The sequence below is a fragment of the Hyperolius riggenbachi genome, chromosome 11 (assembly GCF_040937935.1).
Source record: "Hyperolius riggenbachi isolate aHypRig1 chromosome 11, aHypRig1.pri, whole genome shotgun sequence".
Lineage (NCBI taxonomy): Eukaryota > Metazoa > Chordata > Amphibia > Anura > Hyperoliidae > Hyperolius > Hyperolius riggenbachi.
Window position 1 is genome coordinate 20,777,833 of NC_090656.1, and position 15,876 is coordinate 20,793,708.

Sequence of the window (15,876 nt, forward strand, 5' to 3'; positions counted from 1 at the left end):
TGATAATCTCTCCCCAGGAGAAAGAGCAGCTTCAGAGGAACTGAAAACAAGAGATGATATTCTAATTTGTATGAGCGATAAGGGTGGGAATGTTGTAATCCTCACTACTGAGTATTATAAACAGGAAACCCTAAGACTCTTGGGTGATGTGGAGACCTACCAACGACTCAAAGAGAACACCTTTTTGACAATCAAAATGAAGGTGAATGCCCTGGTACACAAGGGGAAATAATAAGGGGTATTGACAAAGGGGGGGGTTAGAATTCTGTCGTGTGTCAACATTCAGGATCGCCATTTTCTATATACAATGAAACAGAGTTTCCACTAGGGCACCCCATTGCGTCTGGTATGGGGGGGGGGGGGGGGCGGCTCTTGAAGAATTGGGAAAATACTTAGATGGAAAGTTGATATTGATGGTGGAAGTTCTCCTCTTATTTGTACATGACATGGGGGACTTGATACGGGTGCTGGAGGAGTTCTCTGTAGAATAGGAGGACATCACAGAGTATAGATGTGGAAGGACTTTATTCTTCCATCCCCCATTAGGTCAGTCTGTCAGCCGCAGTATTTTTTCTTTGGGAACACTATCCCAACTCTTTCCTTCACAATTATTTTCTGATCAAATCCCTCCAACTCAGGTTGGAATTCAATTGTTTCTCCTTTGATAGCCAATTCTACCTCCAGAACCGGGGCACATGGATGGGGCCCTCCTGCATATGCCTGCCTCCAGCTAGGACTCTGGGAGAGGTAGGATGTATATCCCTAGTATCTCTTCCAGAGGCATGCCAGGCTCAGGTTGAGATATATAGACGACTTGCTCCTGGTCTGGCAGGGAACGAAAGACCAGCTTGAGATGTTTGTCCAAGACTTAGGTATCAATGAAAGATATGTGAGCTTCATGTACCATTTGGACATAAGCTAACTGTCTTTTTTTTAATTTAAGGAGCAAAAAAGGTGTCAATAGATTGGTTACCTCAACCTACAGGAAGCCCATGGCAGGAAACACATTTCTTCATTTTTCAAGCCATCACCTTATTTTGCAGAAAAGTGCATGAAAACTGTTCATGGTTGCTATATACCGTATATACTTGCATATAAGTCGACCCGCGTATAAGCCGAGGTACCCACTTTACCCTCAGAAACCAGGAAAAAAGTGATTGACTCGCGTATAATCCCCCCATCCCCAGTATAGCCCCCTCCCCAGTAGCCAGATGTGCCCCCAGTACAAGTTATCCCTCTCCCCATAGCCAGATGTGCCACAAGGATAATACAGTTGTGTCTCAAGACGCCACGAGATGGGGTCATAGATATGAGATAGCAAATGCCACACAGGAAGAATCCCTGATCATTGCACCTCTGACACGTTGCTGGCATACTCTGCTCCACAAGCCAGGGGACACAATTAGTCTTGAGCAGCGCACTCTGCACACCACGTTGCAGTGGATGGGGGGCACAAACACAGCAAGGAGCCAACTGGCAAGAGCAAGATTACTAGTGCACGATCCTTATGCTCCTCTGCCAGTAACAAATCCTGCTCTACCATCCATTCTGCTCCACTGACTCGCATAAAAGTCGAGGGGGTAATTTTTCAGCACCTTTTTTGTGCTGAAAAATTAGGCTTATACGCGAGTATATACAGTATGTTTTTTTATATTATTACATTTGCTAGCTTCGGTCTTATAGTTTGTATGTGCTTTATTGTCAGTAATGATTGGTATATGCCCTCTCAAATATTTCTGTCTAATCTGGATATTTTTTCCGTAGATCTGACAATGTCGGCCCGAGCGCATTAAAATTAAAGAGAGATCATTGTGTCCGATGACGGATGGTTCCTGTCCCAAGCCGGCCCGCCATTCCTTTCGCTCCTGTAATTTTACCTGAGCTCCTCCGGAATCCATTTAAGGGTCGGGATTTGACATTACGCATCAGCTCATCTCCTACGGACTAAACAAGGTGATAAATCGAGATGGTTTAATTTTCTTTTTCCGTATTCAGTCCTGGGTAAAAACCAAATTACACCTCGTGTCATCATTAACAAAAATTCATCTTACTCGTCCGTTTGAGACGCGCCAGGTTTAATGAATGATTATTGAGCCGTGACATGGGATGAGTGAAGAGTGCATTATACACGGGTCAAGCAAAGTAGGTTTTAAAGCAGGAGATTAGACGCCGGGCTTCTTAAGTGCAGGACTAGTATTACTGTCTAAGTGTCAGAGACCTGTTATCTATCAGAGACACACAGCATAATATACAGCTCTGTCAATAGCTGGACTGTCTGTTTGTCGGCAATATTTGTTTTACAGTCAGGTATGGAGGAGGCTATCATATTTCTCCATCCTCCCAAGAGGAATCTCAGCCAGCAAGATTTCCAGGCATTAAAGGACCACTATCATGACGATGTGTAAGATTCAAAACACATGTAAACACTTTCATGTAAGACGTAGACTTTTCCCGAAGTAAATGCGCTATAAGTTGCTTTTTTCCTATGCACTTGACGCTTACAGTAAGCAGTCAAAATCTGACAGATCTGAAAAAGTGCCTTGAAAAGACGCTCAAACCTTGAGGCACTTCATTTGGCCTGAGGAAGTGGGCAGGGACCCACGAAACGCATTGCCAGTGCTATTGAATTTCATTTTTATATGAATTTGTCTTCATTGAGGTAAGCCACCTCAAATGTTATTTTTTTATTATGTTTAATTAATGCTATCATTTTCTGGGCACCTTTTCATCCTGTTTGTGCATTGTATACCCCCTCCCCCCCCCCCCCCCCCCGACTCAAGGTAGGGAATACCCTTGGACCCCATTTATGGACCTCTAGGGCCTTTTTCTCGAAAATTGTGACCATCTTCGGCTAGCCTGGACCCCCGAGTGGAGTTGGGTTTATTGATCTCCACCTGCCTGCAGTGGTTGGTTGCCCCTTTGCAACCTCTCTTTGCAAGTACCCTCTGTTTATATTTTTTTGCTTCTTTGTGACGTACTGCACTATTTTGGCTCCCGGTGTCTCTTTTTTTTTTTTTTTTTTTTTATTCTAGGGTGACTGTTCACCCTCCACTTTTTCTCCTCTACTCATTTGCACACTATTTTGGCAGTTGGAGGGAGCAACTGCCATTCAGTAAGTGCTTTTGAAAACGAGGAAAAATCTGAGAATTCTCCATGAGAAAATGAACTAAACCCAAAGCTGTCAGGTCATTTTTATAACAGTACAGTATGCATTCAGTCAAGGCCGGTTTAAGCGGCACGGGGGCCCTGGGCAAAGGGCTGGTTTTAGCATCACGGGGGCCCCAGGGCAAAGGTATCCATCGGTCCCCTAACCTCCCCTCCCCAATTCAGCCCTCAAGGCCACCAAGCCTGCCGCTTTCATTTCCCTGGTCAAGGGTTTGGGAGGGACCGGTCACCTGGCGGCTTTTTCGGCGTACCATCTCTGCCCTCCTCAGAGGTGTATGGGCTACCCGGCTTCTGCAACAGCTAAGTACAGTGTGGCTGTAAGGATCGGCATCCGTTTTTTCAAGCATACTGCCGTTCCATTTCCACCTTCACGTCACTAAAGCTGGCTTCCTTTCAGTAGCTAGGATGCCTCCTCTCTAAGCTGCGTCATTGCCAAGCAACAGACTGCACATATGCACTACAGGAACTACTCTATGCTGTGTCCCAGTATCTATAGGGAGACAGCAGAACATTGAGCAGGGCCTGCTGGGAATCTGACGTAGTTGGGGAAAGACCATCTGGAGGGTCTGATGGTGCTCAGGGGCCCCGGGGCAATTGTCCTCTTCGCCTCAATGGCAGCACCGGCCCTGTATTTGTTTGATGTGCAACATGTACTATGTGAACAGGATGATTCCCCCCCCCGCCTTCCCCTCCCTCTAGTCACTCTCTGTCATGGCTATCTACATTATCAGAGTTAGTTGAACCAGTTCTCGTAGGGTCTCGAAACCCTGGTACTCTCTTACGCCCCTGCCCGTTCCGGTCCGCTCTCGACGCTCTCGCCGCTCTGCCCCCGCCGCAATGTGCTGCCCTGCCGCCTCTATGATGGCTGCTGGTACCGAAGTGGTTAAAAAAGGACAAAAACGCCCCTAGTGTGAATGAGCCCTGCAAGTGTGTTCTTTGCCTGATTACGTATATCCAAAAATAAAACAAAATGCAAGAGAGTGTTAACATTTTATTTATTTTTACTTTAAAAAACAAAACAAAAGAACAATAAAATAATTATTTGTCCACCGTGGAAGTGGCGTGAGCGGCACAGCATTCTCTATAATGCCATACGTAACACACAAGCCCTGAATCAATACGGAAAGGAAAGGCGCCACACGGCGGCGCGTATGTTTCTGGTGACCGCGGTATCCCAGCGTCTGGCCTCTTACGATGAGGCCCTGTCACATGTACGCAGTGGATGGTGGGGGCCCCCAGGGCACGCAGAAACCTGTGTTTCCCAGTGAACTGTGTCTTTTTGAAACTCACAGGCCTGACGAGGTTGACGTGTCCCCAGCCGATACACTGACATGCCACATTACTTTGTGTGACGTGACACTCTGACAATAAGGGACATGACGCCTCACTCTGATGTCTGAAGGCTGCACATTTGAGGGGGGATGTTTTCTGAATAATAACGCTAAACTCCCAGAGCTTCCCGGATCTTACCTGCCTCAATTCTCTCTCTCCCTCACTGCATTCCTCTTTCAACAAGACTTACCTGTGAGGCAGTATAAAAACTCCAACACCGCTGCGGTCACTGGAGGCCCAGGCGACGTGATGTCTGTCTTCTTCGCTCAATAGTCTGAGCTGGACAGTGAACCATTATTAAAGGAGACCTCCGGACAGTGTCATTGTATCAGGCATCTGATAGGCATGACATTTTTAATGTATACCTTGGAAAAAGTATTTGTTCTCCTAAAGAGTCAATAGAGAAGTGGAGAAACATAGTCCTTGATATACAGTTCCAGGCATATTAGTATGATCTTTAAATTGTACCTGAGACAAGAACTACTGTATGATTTATACTTACCTGGGTCTTCCTCCAGCCCCATTTAGACCCTGGGCTTCACTGCTGTCCTCCCCAGCCGCATCCATTCTCCCGTTCTCTACTCTGTTAATTTGGCCAGTCGCGATCAGTTGCACTACCGTGGCTGGGGGCGTTCTGTGCCTGCACTGGCACAGCAGGGCCAATGCTTCATTAGTGGCAAAGGGAGCAATTGCCCCAGGCCCCCCAAGGTGTGTGTCCTCTCCCCTCCCCTCCGGCAATGGTGACCCCATACACGCTTGCAGGGAACGAGGAAGAGAGGTGCCATGGGTAGAAGTCCGGAGTGTAGAGTGTGGTGCTGCTCCCTGCGTCCTGACTGAATTAGGTAAGACCCCGCTGTGTGTAGTATAGAGTGTGGTGCTGCCTCCTGTGTGCTGCCTAGATTAGGTTAGACCCCAATGTGTGTACACTCTGGATTAGTAAGGGAAAGGAGCAAGGGAATAATGGGATCCCCAGCAATGCTTTTGGGGACATACAGTATGATGGACACCTAATGATTTTGTGTGGCTGGGAGTAGGAGTATGGCGGGATGGGTCCGGGAAGTCAGCTCAGAGGCTGCGGGGGAAGGGGCAGGGCCATTGCTAGGAGGACGCGTCTATGCAAAAAGGGCCTCAGGAAAAAAGGGTGCGTGTAACGATTGTGGAATTATTCCCGTGGTCAGTGCACAGGATGCGCGCTGACACTGCGGAAATCCTCCACAAGCGTATAATCTGAGGGAACCCAGCAAGGGTGCTATGCACCTGTAGATTGGAATTCCCGCCGGCAGATGGAGCCGTGGAGTGCAGAGGAACAGGTCCTCTGCACAGCCACAGATGCCAGTTAGGAATCGTGCGATGGGAAGCAAGGCAGGGCAAGATAGCCCTTAAAGAGAGAGCACAGAGATAGACCAAAAGCGTGTTCCCCAATCTAGTCGCCACCCGGTGACGGCGAACACACCTCCGCAGTAACAAAGCGGGAACGCAATCGTAGTAGAGAGGCGATTGCCAGAAGTGACACAAGGCAGAACAGAACAAAGCACGAGAATAGCAAAGGCACAGCAAACAACAATCAGAAGGTGAAGAAAATAACAAACGTTAGCTAAACGCGAACACCGCACTCATTCGCAACAGCGAACGCGTTTACGGCGCGGTCCCCACATGTTAAGCGCAACAGAGACAAGCACGCCACCCTGACTAACGAATCAACACAAATGAACAAATAACAGAAACGCTTGCTAAACGGCTGCCTTACCGCAGACAACCGCAAGCGTTTGCTCCAGACAGACAAACGAACATAACACAGGAATAGGTCAAATAAGATCCACCGCTCTTCCGCCAGAGCGAGTGCGATCCGGGTTCAGGGATAGGACAGGAAGGATCCACTGCTCTTTCCTCCAGAGCGAGTGTGAACCAAGTAGAGAAACCAAGCTAGCAGGATCCACTGCTCTTTTCCACCAGAGCAAGTGTGATCCAAGTACAGAAACAGAGTTAGCTGGATCCACTGCTCTTTTCCACCAGAGCAAGTGTGATCCAAGTACAGAAACAGAGTTAGCAGGATCCACCGCTCTTTTCCACCAGAGCAAGTGTGATCCAAGTACAGATCAGAGTTAGTAGGATCCACTGCTCTTTTCCACCAGAGCAAGTGTGATCCAAGTACAGGAATAGGCCTAGCAGGATCCACTGCTCTTTCCGCCAGAGCAAGTGCGATCCAGGCACTGGACCAAACGATTCACCATCGCCTACCGCTGGCGACAGTGCAATCACAAGGACAAGACAAACAGGCAATACAGATAATACAACCTGACTACACTAGAAGGATTGCCTAGTACAATCCCCAGGAATTACTGTAAGATAATATTTAGCAAACAATAACAAGGCTCACACTCCAGGAGTGTATTAACAAACCATCATAAGAGGCAAAGGATTGTGGGATCACATGGTATTTATGCTGCAAGCCTTCAAAGGAGGCGGCTAGATAATTTGCATGACAAATGTATGCAAATTCCTCAGCAGCAAAGCAGGTCTGAAACTTACAAAGTGAAGACAGGTCTCTCTTCCAGAGACCTGCAGCCCACAGACTTGAGGAATGGTCAAACAGCTGTCTGCCTGTGCAGCCAGCTGAGCGGATCATTACAGTGCGTGGTGTAAACAATAAGCGGTAATAGCGTTTATAAAAATATTGTGTTGTATTTAGTTTACAATAATGTTTAACAAATTGAAAAACCTTAATAATGTCTATGAAATCGCAAATTGTGTATACGATAATCTTCCCTGTTTTGAAAGTGAAACTTATAATTACGTTTGTTAAAAAACGATAATATAATTGTATAATATTGTGTATAACCTTCAATTCTCGTTTCTTCATGTAATAAAATCTGAAAATATTGTTTTTAACAATGAAAAAAAATATATAAGTACAACTAAACCTAACCCTACTCTCACACAGAACCCTCTCTCTTCCTATCCCTAACTCTAAGACTCCCCTGGTGGTGCCTAACCCTAAATTTCCCCTGGTGGTGCCTAATCCTAAGAACCCCCTAGTGGTGCCTAACCCTTAGACCCCCCCCCCTGGTGGTGCCTAACCCTAAGGCCCCCCTGGTGGTGCCTAACCCTAAATCCCCCTGGTGGTGCCTAACCCTAAGACCCCCCTTAAAGAGAACCCGAGGTGTGTTTAAAGAATGTTATCTGCATACAGAGGCTGGATCTGCCTATACAGCCCAGCCTCTGTTGCTATCCCAAACCCCACTAAGGTCCCCCTGCACTCTGCAATCTCTCATAAATCACAGCCGTGCTGTGAGGCTGTGTTTACATCTGTAGTGTCAGTCTCAGCTGCTCCCCCGCCTCCTGCATAGCTCCGGTCCCTACTCCCGTCCCTTCCCTCCAATCAGCAGGGAGGGAAGGGAGGCAGGCGGGGACCGGAGTTCTGCAAGAGGCGGGGAGAGCAGCAGACTGACACTATAGAGATAAACACAGCCAGCTCTGACAAGCTGTTTGTCAGCAGCGTGGCTGTGATTTATGAGGGATTGCAGAGTGCAGGGGGACCTTAGTGGGGTTTGGGATAGCAACAGAGGCTGGGCTGAATAGGAAGATCCAGCCTCTGTATGCAGGGCCGGATTTCTGGCAAGGCCACATAGGCCATGGCCTAGGGCACCAGAAATGTAGGGACGGCTCAGTGAGGGGCAGTAAAGCTGTTCTATGCAGCCATCCCTATATACAAAGACAGAGTTAACCTTTGAACTCTCTATCCTGTACTTGTTTCGTCCCTGCAAGACCTGTAAGCTCTTTTCTGCAGGTACACATGAATCTAACTCTCATGGTGACACAATGGTTCCATCATTAACCAGATGGCAATCATAACATAAAAGTTCTTAAAGGGATACTGTAGGGGGTCGGGGGAAAATGAGCTGAACTTACCCGGGGCTTCTAATGGTCCCCCGCAGACATCCTGTGTTGGCGCAGCCACTCCCCAATGCTCCAGCCCCGCCTCCGGTTCACTTCTGGAATTTCTGACTTTAAAGTCAGAAAACCACTGCGCCTGCGTTGCCGTGTCCTCGCTCCCGCTGATGTCACCAGTAGTGTACTGCGCAGACACAGACCATACTTGGCCTGCGCTGTGCTCTCTTGATGACATCAGCGGGATCGAGGACACGGCAACGCAGGCGCAGTGGTTTTCTGACTTTAAAGTCAGAAATTCCAGAAGTGAACCGGAGGCGGGGCCGGAACATCGGTGAACGGCTGTGCGGGCACAGGATGTCTGCGGGGGACCATTAGAAGTCCCGGGTAAGTTCAGCTAATTTTCCCCCGACCCCCCTACAGTATCCCTTTAAGGAAAACATAATTTATAATCTATACACATTACTAAAATAGTTATTGTCTGTGACATCCAATGATGGAAAGTAAGGAGAATTCTCATTGTGGCACACAGAGATAACAACCATACAGCCAGTATCGTTGGCCTTGGGCGGTAAAAAGTACAAATCCGGCCCTGTCTGTATGCAGATAATATTCTTCAAACCCACCTCGGGTTCTCTTTAATGATCGCTTTGTGTGGATAATGTTTTACAAATAGTGACTGTAAAAAATATATTACAATTTACTTACTGATCGCTTTATTATGTGAATAATAATGTTTTACAAAAAGTAATTGATAACATTTTAAATAACATTTTAGTTAAAGAAGAACTCCAGTGAAAATAATGTAATAAAAAAGTGCTTCATTTTTACAATAATTATGTATACATGTTTTAGTCAGTGTTTGCCCATTGTAAACTTAAATCATCACAAGCACAGTTTGAAAACGTTAATAATCTTCGGGTGCCCTTTTTTTTCCTGTTCAGCCCCCATCAAACAATATTTATTATTGGATTGAATGGCAGCGCCCTTTTTGTCCACTTGCCTCATGCGCCCAAATTTCCTGCTTCCAGGAGGACACTTTAGGAAGGGCAACGCCCGAAACATGGCGTGTGCTCTGCATATTCTGTTACTGTATAGTTGTAATGCAGCTTACTTGAAGAAGCAACTTTGTGTGCCGCCTCCATTCTGTGAATCGTTGCTAGGAGGACCCTCCAAGTTACTTTTTCCCCGGGGCCCCATTGTAGCTAGAACCGCCCCTAATGCACAGAGCAGCACGACCAGCCAAATTAACAGAGCTGAGAATGGGAGGACGAAGCAGCTTGGGAGGACGGCGATGTAGCAAACGGCAGGGTTGCTCGTAAACTACGCCAGCGCGAATCTACGCATCGTAGTATGCAACTACGCATCGTAGTTCCTAGGCGAAGTTTAAGAACTACACATACGCATTTCCGCGTAGTCGTAGTCCCGCTATGCGAAGCTTCTCCCGCTACGCGTAGTTGACGTATGTATTGCGAAGTCAACTACGCGTGCGGTAAGTGTATCTACATAGATCATTGCGCATGCGCAGAAATTTTATTGCCCTTTATACGCATACAATTCCGCATTGGATGGTGGAATGTATGCTTATATTAGTTTATATATGCGCATAGTTAGCAGATTATTGCGGAAATTTTTCCGCATAAGGGCATAAGCGGTCGCATCAACTACGCTGCGCACTTCGTGAAGCTTGCGTATTTCAACGCGCAGTCTACGGTATGCTAACGTAGCGAAGTTGCTGATTTCGGAGTCGTAGATTGCGAAGCGTATTTGTGTAAAAATACGCGTAGTTCCAGCGTAGCGAAGTTGGCTGACTACGACCATCCCTGGCAAACGGTCCTCAGGGGCTGGAGGAAGACCCAGGTAAGTAGAACTCATGCGGTTAGTCTTATTTTGTTTTGCTTGTACAGTTGTCCAGGTCAATCTGAGTTTAAAGGTGCGTATACACCGGGATGTCACCCGACAGGGATCGGGACCTGATCCCTTTAGGCAATATCACTGGGCCTGACTGCACAGACGCTGTACTGTTGTGATGAGGAGGGGCTTCGGAACGGAGCGTGCGTAATGTCGTGTGGTGGGCGGGGGAGCAGCGTGCACAAAGGAACCGGCCGTCGCTGGGGGGGTGGAGTTGATTCGCCAGGCGAATCGCTTGTGCAAATTGGGAGCCCTGGAGGGATGTTAAAAGATGCTCTGCTGGGGCTTGATATACCTGTAGCAAGTCCAGGGCTTGGAGCGACATGTGTCCTTTGCGACTGTTCGTCAGTTGTCGGGGCAAGGATTGACAGATACCACCATTCTCCGTTGTTTATCGGGTATCGAGAGGATATGGCGTGGGATCGTTTCCGAGTATACTGTCATGGGAATAAATATTTATGGTTAATTAAGAATATTAAAATACTCTTTTCATGTTTACATTTTTATTTAATTTTAACACTTTGTCGAAATGGGTAAGTCAGTTGGAATCAGTTGAAAAGGGCGCCTCCATAGACTTCAATGTTATTTCTGCAAATCTTGGCTACAAGGTGGTGAAAAGGGCACCCAAGTTTTCGTTTCAACTACAGGGTTTTTGATTCACCCACAAAAGGGCACCCTTATAAAACCGTTTTTTTAAATTTATATCGATCCAGAATGCCTCATATTTCTAAAGATTGTATGGTGTGTGTTAGATTGTCAATTTATTGATATACACACCCTAGCAATTTTCTCAGAGTTTCCAATCAGTTTTATCATGATTGGGGAAAAATTGAACATAGGTGTGTGGTACATTGGTCATATTTTTGAAATGTTACAATCGGTCAGAAATTGATTGCAATTCTTAAATTGAACAGATATTAAAAAAATTGTATGGTGTGTGGCAACCTTAAAACAGCAATAAAAGCATCAAAGATGTTCTGACCCTTCTGCACTTTCTCCAAAGCTGAAAAGTATGTTTTTTCTGCAGCTGTGCAGTGCCTGGAGGAGGCTACTATTGCTGACTCTTTAATCCAAGCTGGCAAGAGAGTCTTGTTTTTCCTAATGAATCCCGAACTTCTGTCTGGACTTTTTCTATGATTCTGAGACAGGTCCTCTTATTGAGATGGGTCCTCTTATCAGAAAGTTCTTCCCTCTAGCAGTAGCGTTCCTACAATAGGGCGCAGGGGGGCGTGGCGCACCGGGTGACAGCCAGCCAGGGGGGTGTCGCCACGACCCCCCATTGCAACAGTGCAGGAGGGGAAGAGCAGCGCTGGAAGGAGGGGTGACAGGGATAGCGGCGGGGAGGGGGGAAAGATCCCCCCCCTCCCTCACCTGGGTCCCCTCCTTCCGCCTCTCTTCCCCTCCAAATGACAGCGGGCATTGCGGGCAACTTACAGGCAGGGCGGGCGGGCAGAGACTACTCACTTTACTTCTGCGTTCCAGCAGCTGGAACGCTGGGTCGCCGTCACGTGCCTCTTCTCCGCCTCCAATGCGTGTCACAGCATTGGAGGCGGAGAAGAGGCACGTGACGGCGACGGAGCGCTCCAGCTGCTGGAACGCAGAAGTAAAGTAAGTAGTCTCTGCCCGCCCGCCCTGCCTGTAAGTTGCCCGCAATGCCCGCTGTCATTTGGAGGGGGAGAGAGGCAGAAGGAGGGGACCCAGGTGAGGGAGGGGGGGGATCTTTTCCCCCTCCCCGCCGCTGCCCCCACTGCCCCTCCTTCTAGCGCTGCTTCACCCCTCCCGGAGCAGCTATACAGGGGCAACTAAACTAGCTATACTGGGGGCAACTAAACTAGCTATACTGGGGGCAACTAAACTAGCTATACTGGGGGCATCTATACTAGCTATACTGGTGGCATCTATACTAGCTATAGTGGGGGCAGCTATACTGGGGGCAGCTATACTAGCTATACTGGGGCAACTATACTGGGGGCATCTATACTAGCTATACTGGGGCAACTAAACTAGCTATACTGGGGGCAACTAAACTAGCTATACTGGGGGCAACTAAACTAGCTATACTGGGGGCATCTATACTAGCTATACTGGTGGCATCTATACTAGCTATAGTGGGGGCAGCTATACTGGGGGCAGCTATACTGGGGGCAACTATACTAGCTATACTGGGGCAACTATACTGGGGGCATCTATACTAGCTATACTGGGGCAACTATACTGGGGGCAGCTATACTGGGGCAACTAAACTAGCTATACTGGGGGCAACTAAACTAGCTATACTGGGGGCAACTAAACTAGCTATACTGGGGGCATCTATACTAGCTATACTGGTGGCATCTATACTAGCTATAGTGGGGGCAGCTATACTAGCTATACTGGGGGCAGCTATACTGGGGGCAACTATACTAGCTATACTGGGGCAACTATACTGGGGGCAGCTATACTGGGGGCAACTATACTAGCTATACTGGGGCAACTATACTGGGGGCAGCTATACTGGGGGCAACTATACTAGCTATACTGGGGCAACTATACTGGGGGCAGCTATACTGGGGCAACTAAACTAGCTATACTGGGGGCAACTAAACTAGCTATACTGGGGGCAACTAAACTAGCTATACTGGGGGCATCTATACTAGCTATACTGGTGGCATCTATACTAGCTATAGTGGGGGCAGCTATACTAGCTATACTGGGGGCAGCTATACTGGGGGCAACTATACTAGCTATACTGGGGCAACCAAACTGGGGGCATCTATACTAGCTATACTGGGGCAACTATACTGGCGGCAGCTATACTGGGGCAACTAAACTAGCTATACTGGGGGCAACTAAACTAGCTATACTGGGGGCAACTAAACTAGCTATACTGGGGGCAACTAAACTAGCTATACTGGGGGCATCTATACTAGCTATACTGGTGGCATCTATACTAGCTATAGTGGGGGCAACTATACTAGCTATACTGGGGCAACTATACTGGGGGCAGCTATACTGGGGCAACTATACTAGCTATACTGGGGGCATCTATACTAGCTATACTGGGGCAACTATACTGGGGGCAGCTATACTGGGGCAACTATACTAGCTATACTGGGGGCATCTATACTAGCTATAGTGGGGGCAGCTATACTAGCTATACTGGGGGCAACTATACTAGCTATAGTGGGGGCAACTATACTGGGGGCATCTATACTAGCTATACTGGGGCAACTATACTGGGGGCAACTAAACTAGCTATACTGGGGCAACTATACTAACTATACTGGTGCAACTATACTACCTATACTGGGGCAACTATACTAGCTATACTGGGGGCAACTATACTAGCTATACTGCGGGCAACTATACTAGCTATACTGGGGCAACTATACTAGCTATAATGGGGCAGCTCTGGGGGCAGCTATACTAGCTATACTGGGGCAACTATACTAGCTATACTGGGGGCAGCTATACTGGGGCAACTATACTAGCTATACTGGGGCAGCTCTGGGGGCAGCTATACTAGCTATACTGGGGCAACTATACTAGCTATACTGGGGGCAACTGTACTAGCTATACTGGGGGCAACTATACTAGCTAATACTTTAAATTACAGTTAGCTCCGCCCTCATCCGGTCATGACCACGCCCAAATTTGCCGGTTGTGGCCACGCCCTTTTTTAAAGGGGGGGGTGTCTTTTAATACCCAGCACCGGGTGCCAAAAGCCCTAGGTACACCACTGCCCTCTAGTGAGATAGGTCATGTGAGTCAGGTCTTCTTATGATACAGGTACTCTTGTGATACAGATCCTCTTATGAGAAAGGTCCACTTGTGAGACAGATACACTTATGAAATGTACATTTATGAAACCAATCCTCTTGTAATGCAGGTTTACTTATGAGATAGTCTTCTTATCTGACAGGTCATCTTATGAGACAGGTCCTCTTGTGAGACCTGGACCTGTTGTAAGAATGGTAATTTCATGAGATAGGTTCTCTTTTGATACTGGTCCTCTTGTGAAACAAGTCCTCTTATGAGACAGGTCCTCTTGTGAGATAAGTCCTCTTATGAGACAAGATCCTGCTGTTAGACCGGTCCTTTTACAAGACAAGTTCTGTTGTCTGACAGGTCCTCTTGTGAGACAGATCCACTTTTCATTGACAAAGAAAGCAGCAAATGCCACTGTCGCTATTAAAAGTTTCTGGTTGATGTCCTCCTCATCTCCATGCATCACTTCAGAAGCCATGATCCAGCAGTCTGAAGCAAGCTGGTGAATCAGCATGTTCTGATGATAAGAATAGCAGCACTTCATATTTGTCTCATTGGAAAAACAAAAAGTGAAAGTATGGCAGAACACGGCACCAGACAATGGCGGCAATGGATGCTCCGTAACCTGCTTCCGTCAACCTTTTTTCCTTCTCTCGGTTTGACCTTTAAAACGATTGTCATTCCCTCCCCCACCCTCCTTCCTCTATTTGTCTGACAATGAATTGAGGTGCATGGAGAAGGAGGGGGGTGCAATGGTAGGAAATACTGCTCATTGTTACACCAAAATAATACAAAAAGCATGGCTTAATTTGAAGTCAGGAAATCCAAAAGCCAACTGTTATAGATTACAACAATGATCCAACTCCTCTGCAGGCAGTGCACAAGGAAAATGTTCATGCCCCTAATCATATCCTGCCTTCATTACCGTAACACCCTCCACTGTGGCCTACCAAAGAACAAACCAGCATCCCTATAATACTTTCTGAACTCTGCTTTTCAAGTGATAAAGGGGAAAGAAGTGCCCATAGAAGATAAAATGTGTTAAAAACCAATACAATGAAAAAAGGGAGGTGGCTTACCTCAATGAAGACAAATTTGCGTATTAATAGAAGTTTAATGTACTAGCAACGCGTTTCGGGGGTGCATATCCACTTCCTCAGGTCAAATAGCAGTGCCTAATAGTGCTTGTAGCCACAAATAAGACGCTTCTGGTCTCCTTATTCTATTAATACGTGAATGGGTCTTCATTGAGGTAAGCCACCTCACTTTTTTTCATTTTATTATTTTTTGAACGCATTTTATCTTCTCTGGGCGCCTCGTTCCCCTTTATCCTGTGCCTTCACCCTCCTTTCGGAGGAGCATCATCCCTCTTTGACCAATTTAGGTCATTTGAGGTTTGCTTTTTACCAAGAGTGCGACCATCACCATCTCCGTCTGATCACCCGAGTGGAGTCGGGGTTATACATCTCCACTTGCTTCTAGTGGTCGGTTGCCTTTCTGCAACCCACCTTTGTGAGTATAATCCATCCCATGGGCGTAACGATAAGGGCTGCAGCGCATGCGCCCGCGGGGGGGGGGGGGGGGGGGGGCGTTTTGGGGGGCTGCGACCCCTCCAGCCCCCCAAAACAGCCCATGCGCGCCCGAGGCCCGCTCAGGGCCGTTTTGGGGGGCTGGAGGGGTCGCAGCATGAGGGGAAAGCTATGGCCACACTCGGCGGGGAGGAGGGACGATCCCCCCTCCCTTACCTCGGGCTCTCCCCTCTGCGCTCCCCTCCAGCTTCAATAACCATATGTGTGCAGCGCAGGCAGCGGCAGCTACATACCTTCCGTGCGC

At 47.5% G+C, this 15,876-nt stretch overlaps 1 protein-coding gene across 18 annotated transcripts in view; it reads left to right on the top strand.

The window, feature by feature from the left end:
* The window catches only part of LOC137539170 (uncharacterized), an 892,710-nt gene that overhangs the window by 286,780 nt on the left and 590,054 nt on the right, over window positions 1-15,876 (top strand). For 3 of the 18 annotated variants that reach the window (XR_011024952.1, XR_011024951.1, XR_011024959.1), the window contains one exon: window positions 1,765-1,953. The exons of the other annotated variants lie outside the window; for them this stretch is intronic. The gene's annotated coding sequence lies outside the window, so the exon portion shown is untranslated. The remainder of the gene's footprint in view (window positions 1-1,764; window positions 1,954-15,876) is intronic. 18 annotated transcript variants of the gene reach the window in all.